Genomic DNA, 6,285 nt, shown 5'->3' with positions numbered 1-6,285 from the left:
ATAGATAGATAGATAGATAGATAGATAGATAGATAGATAGATAGAAAGATAGAACGACAGAACGATAGATAGATAGATAGATAGATAGATAGATAGATAGATAGATAGAACGACAGAACGATAGATAGATAGATAGATAGATAGATAGAACGACAGAATGATTGATAGATAGATAGATATAGATAGATGATAGATAGATAGAACGACAGAATGATAGATAGATAGATAGATAGATAGATGATCAGATAGACACTGACCAACAGCTTACAGATCATTCACACTACAAGCCCGAGCATGACTCCATTGAGTGTGCCATATGAAACTCTAAAAGCTTAATGTGCACTCAGTAAATAATTAGGCCTAAATTAAAAATGCATTTGAATTGAAAAAAAAAAAAAAAAAAAATTTAAATAAAAAAATAAATACAATTTCCATCTATTTGTATTACACAATTTTAACATAACTAATACATTTAATGTGATGCATATTAGTAAGAAACAGGTCAGATTTCTGCACTCAAAAACATGGCATATTTTATTATTAACTTTTTGCCTTACAAGATTTTATTGTAATAATCATATTTTCAGTTCATTTAAATAATCAAAATCATTTAATTGTGAAAACAATACAATTTATTCAGTTAAAAAGTATGAACACGGTTAAAATATGGAACAAGTTATATTTCTGTAGGAACTTATTTCCATCACAAGATTGAAAAATAATGAATAATAACAAAATAATAATAATAAATAATAAAAAGGTGATTGTGACATTTTACTCACAAATCTGAGGAAAAAAGTCAGAATCGCAAGATATAAACTCAGAATTGTGAGAAAAAACATCAAAATTGCGAGAAAAAAGACAGAATTGCTAGATATAAAATCAGAATTGTGAGAAAAAAGTCAGAATTACAAGATGTGAACTCGCAATTTCAAAAAAAAAAAGAAGTCAGAATTGCGAGATAAAAAGTCGCAATTACCGGAAACAGGCTTCCGTAATATTGCCAATATTCCTCTGGTAATTTTTTTTTTTTTTTAGAAAATATTACAAATTATTTGGAATTAATTTCTATATTTTCAGATACACTTCAAATTGAAAGTTTACAGTATATATAAAAGTATATCCACATTTTGTCATTATGTTATTAGTTCTGTATTCTACAGCAATCTTTATTTATTTGTATTTTAAATCATAAGATTATACTATGACTTGTACAGGCTATCCAATGTTCAAAACTTTGCATATTGCGTTCATATCTTTAAAGAAGCCTTGCATTTGCAGAAGCATTGGTTCAAAAAACTAATTTATTATGAAATATCATAGGAACATTACTTTAGATCACCCACACACAGGAAACCCATAGTTTCACTGTTTAGTTGTTAGTACAATCATTAAATATATTTGTTCAAAACACATAATGTAGCTTTCATTATGGTTCTACACATTCGTACATCATTGTAATAGACTAGAGAGAAAAGTACAGACACTGGAATCATTAAACAAAATTTGAAAATTATTGATGAAATAAACAACTCACAGCAGGTTTTTCAAAAAACTTGGGGAAAAAAAGATAAGAAGAAACTACAGTAGGCCTACAGTAAAATGTCACTCACTGCACTTCTATGCTTTTATCATCCCTGTCTTGTGAATTTGGCCACAGGTTTTTGGCCACATCATAATGGATGTTTTTATTAGCTAAAATCTTGGGAAAAAATCTTCTGGCAATGTAAATACAGGCCTGACATTGGTCTCCTCCTGTGATGTCATTGCACGCATCATCCATGGCCTGGAGAAGAGAGACTTGTTTGTGAGGGGGCCTAGTGTGAACCTTCCACCTCCATGTGGAGAACAATTCTTCAGTCGGGTTACAGTAAGGAAAGGGGAGTATGGGGGTAAATACAAGGTGATCAACTGTGGATGGGCCTGAAACCATGATTGCTCTCAGTGCCGTCGCTAGGAATTCTGGGCCCATTGCACTGATTTTGCTTTGGGGTCCCCTCAAATTCACATTCAATGGGGTGTGGTCGGGCCCCACAGTGAACATCGTTCTGGGCCCCTCTCAACCTCTCCTCCATGTCATGGCCAAGTTAAAGCCTGCCTCATCCAAAAATATGAATGGCTTTCATCAGCTTCCAGCTTTATCAGCCTCTAAAAAGACATTTACAGTATTGTAGGAAAAACAAATACTGATAACAATGATAGAATTTTTGGGGTTTGTTTTTTTCTCCCAACAACATGCATCTTGAAACTGATCATATCTGAACATACTCAGTTGCTTCACTTTCATAATCTAAATATTTAATATTGTTCATCATTTTCCATAAAAACTATGCTTCAAGAGTAATGCAACAGTTAAGTAGCATTTTGAGCAGTTGTATCAACTGATAGTTAGATCATTGTAATGAAATGAATAGACACTCAAATCAGATGTAATGCGTGAGCTGCATTTTGAAATAGTAATGCTTTGATGTTAAGTTGTGTCATTTTGAACCGGTGATTTTAGTTTAAGGAACAAAAGATCTTTGGTTCATGTGTATTGTATCCAAGCATTTGGAAAAAGTGTTAAGCGTTTTGAAAAATGTGCATTTTGATCAACGGTTGTGAATTATGTGTCTAGAGTTTTGAAAAATGACATGAAGGTTCTGTTATTAGTGCAAAAATGATTGTAAAAAAACTGTAAAATAAATTAATTTAAAATAATAATATATAAAAAAGGTCAAATTAAATAAATTGAAATAATAAAATCATCCATCTATATCTGCTTATAAAAATATATTATAAAATATTATTAAATTAAGTAAAAATATATTATTACAACTGCATAAAAATTAAAATAAATAAATAAAATAATGAAATAATAAACTAAAAACACACACACACATATATATAGATAGATAGATAGATAGATATTTATTTTAAAAATAAATATTTGTTTACATATTAATATTTGTGTGTGTAAATATTATTTATAAATACTGTGTATTTAAAATATAATTTAAAAATGTTTGCCAAACATTATTTTTAAATATGTAAAATTTTTTAAATATTTCTTAAAAATAAATGTTCAAAACATATATATTTATTTTTAACATTTATTTGAAATATATGAAATATAAAATATATCCTAATATTTAAATGTATTTAAATATTTATCTGCCTATGCCATGCAAATGAAAGTTATGATAACATGCATACTAATAAAACATGTCAGATCATTAATATTGTGATATAGTGATGAGAAACTGCACAGTTTTAGTCTCATGCAGGTTTTGTTCACTTCATTCATTATTTCAGAGCAGAGAGCCGTCATCAGCGTGTGTTCACAAAGGAGAAGTGGCTGTGTTTCAACTCCGTTTTCATCCTCCTGCATTGCATCTTCTATTAATTATAATGTTAATTTGAGGCGTCGAGGTGTGTGAACATATTTAGAGACCTCAGAATGCTTCCAAACTAAAGAAAGTGCATGGAAATATCGTGGAAAAAAATATTAGAAGCAATGACAAGCAGGAAGACAGCACAATATATGACAAATAGCAATATATCTGTCATATATCAAAGAAAAAAGTAACCGTTACAAATGAGCAAATCTCAGTTTTGTTAAAGGGGTCATATGATGCGATTTCAATTTTTCCTTTCTCTTTGGAGTGTTACAAGCTCTTGGTGCCTGTGTTTCGTTGTGAAAGCTAAACTACTTTGTTTGGTCTTCCAAAAGAGGACGATATCTGCTTCGTCATGCCTGGAGCTGATCCGTGCTGGTCGCTGAGAAAATACATCAACTTATGCCTAGTTCACACTGCACGATTTTCAAAGACATGGCACCACTGTTGGTTTCACACTGAACGAATATCTGGGGTAGCATTCAGTTGTTGCTGTGTTCACATTGCACGATGGAACGATGACAGGAGGTTACACACTGCATGACTTCACAATAGGAAGAATCGCCGACAGCTCTGTCTGGTGCAGGGGTGCCAGGTTTTCGCTACAAAACCCGCCCAATTACTACTCAAAACTAGCCTGAATCGGCGATTCCCTCAGATCGCGTCTTTGATAATTCACACTGCGTGATTGTCACTCGTGTGAACAAGCACCGATTTGCCTCCGATTTCGGGCATTTGTCGGCGATTTCGCAAAACCTGTCGGCGAGTGAAAAATCGGGCTAAAATCGTGCAGTGTGAACTCGGCATTAGTGCTGTGGATCGCAGGATCAGCTTTCGGACATGGCATCAACAGTATGGTGAGGGGTGTAACATTTCCGTCACACGCTACACGGCCAATCACACCGCACTGGATAGCTGGCCAATCACAGCACACCTGGCTTTTCAGACCGATGAGCTTTGTAAAAATCGACGCGTTTCAGAAAGGCGGGGCATAGAGGAGAAACAATAATGTACAGTATGTGGAAAATAATGTGTTTTTAACTTTAAACCGCATAAACACATTTCATTACACCAAATACACAAAATAATGTTCTTTTTAGCAGCATCATATGACCCCTTTAAAAAAAATTCACTGATTCTGACAACATTAATAAACAATATTGGCTGATAAATAAATAATACCACAATATGCAGATCTAATAATAATGCAAAACAATCAAAGAAGTCATTGAATCTTTTTTGTATAATGTCTAGTCTTGTCATGTTTTGTAAAGTCTTTCTGTTACTGTCACCATCAATACTGGCACTACTAAGAACACTCGTTACTAAATAAATAGAAGAAGTAGTAATACATAAATACTACAAAGCCAGAAAAGAGGCTGATTAAGGCTGAAGGAAATGGAGAGATGTACCTTCTGTGGGCTCAGGCATGGCTCTTCCTTCGACTGACAGCTTGTGTCACTTTTTTTGCCTTTTATTTCACAGTCCCTCTGTTATTCAAAGCGTTCAGGGAACTCAAATTACCCTCCAAGCGAGGAGAGAGTGGGAAGGAGGGAGACAAACCAGGGGGAGAGAAGAGAGAAGCACTGACACTCGAAGTCTCAGAACAAAGTTTGGAGGGATGGAGAGCGAGCCGGACACGAGATGTTTCCTGACAGACGTGTTAAGGTGTTGTTATTTTACAGAGAGGTTTACACCAGCTAAACAGAATGCCAGGATACCGCTCTTTCAACACCCTTTCTCACAAGCACATCACAGCATTTCTTTGTTTGTGTGCATCTGTCTTCCAACTTGTTTCGGAATCGCTGATAGTTGAAAGCCGTAAGTCCAGCCGTGGATCGCAGGACCTCGTGGCGCAACGGTAGCGCGTCTGACTCCAGATCAGAAGGTTGCGTGTTCAAATCACGTCGGGGTCAACACGTTCATCTTTATCTTCCAAGTTTATGCTCGAATTAACAGCTCACATTGTTTCCCGAGTAAGATTATGAAATTCAGCTAGATCTTAATAGTACATTAATAACTGCGTTTGTTTTCAATTGCTAAAAAATAATAATTCTATAAGAATGGATTGAACAGTGACAGGGTGGGATTACCTGTTTATGTTTTACAATGTCAAAATAAAACAAGATTTTGTGAATAAAATGTTACAAAAATTAATTAATTGTTAATTAAGTTACAATTAATTTTCACTCTTTTTTCGAACATCATTATGTATTGTGTTTAAATATTTTGATGTTGGAAATTATATTTTAAACATATTTGGCTCCTTGGTTTTGCTTTCTAATGTTATAAACAGCATTTTATGCATTAATACAATTTTTGTGTGTGTATAAAAAATAATAATTCTAAAATAATTCTAAAATTGATAGTAGTTGATCTTTGACAGGGCGAGATATATAAGTAGAGTTTAATTTACTAAAAATTGATATTATTTCAATAATAATAATAATTTTGTTTATTATATATCATTCATTTTTATTGATATGTTAACGATAATGGTAACAATTTTATTCATTTTATTTATTTGAGATTAATAATGAATTTGATTTTATTATATATATATATATATATATTACATTTTATTTACAATGTTTGAACACTCAATCACATTTACTGACTACAGGTAGATGGCGCTGCAGCACAATAAATGCACCAGCTTGACTTACTAAAGATGAACCTCCGTATCAACCAAGACATCATCGGCGTCCTGAGGTTTGATAATATTAATACAGCTTTTCTGAATTGCTAAAACACATTTCTTGAAACCAACCCTCATTTTCTCAAAACCTTAAACACAAATCCAAATACTCAAACTAAATTCACAAAACCTGACTCTTCCATCAAAATCAAACAATCACTGCAAAACCATTTCACTTGCACTCAAAATCAACCGGTGCTCTCAGATCAC

The 6,285-nt window shown here is 33.1% G+C and overlaps 1 non-coding gene across 1 annotated transcript; it reads left to right on the top strand.

Moving 5' to 3' along the window:
* Positions 1-5,221: 5,221 nt before the first annotated feature.
* Positions 5,222-5,293, top strand: trnaw-cca (transfer RNA tryptophan (anticodon CCA)). The gene has a single exon. It is a non-coding gene; the product is annotated as a tRNA-Trp (tRNA).
* The last annotated feature ends 992 nt before the right edge of the window (positions 5,294-6,285 follow it).

Source organism: Sinocyclocheilus rhinocerous, unplaced genomic scaffold (assembly GCF_001515625.1).
Source record: "Sinocyclocheilus rhinocerous isolate Xijiao unplaced genomic scaffold, SAMN03320098_v1.1 scaffold1493, whole genome shotgun sequence".
NCBI classification, from domain to species: Eukaryota; Metazoa; Chordata; class Actinopteri; order Cypriniformes; family Cyprinidae; genus Sinocyclocheilus; species Sinocyclocheilus rhinocerous.
The sequence above is the reverse complement of the archived record's forward strand: the minus strand, read 5'-3'. Positions and strand labels throughout refer to the sequence as shown.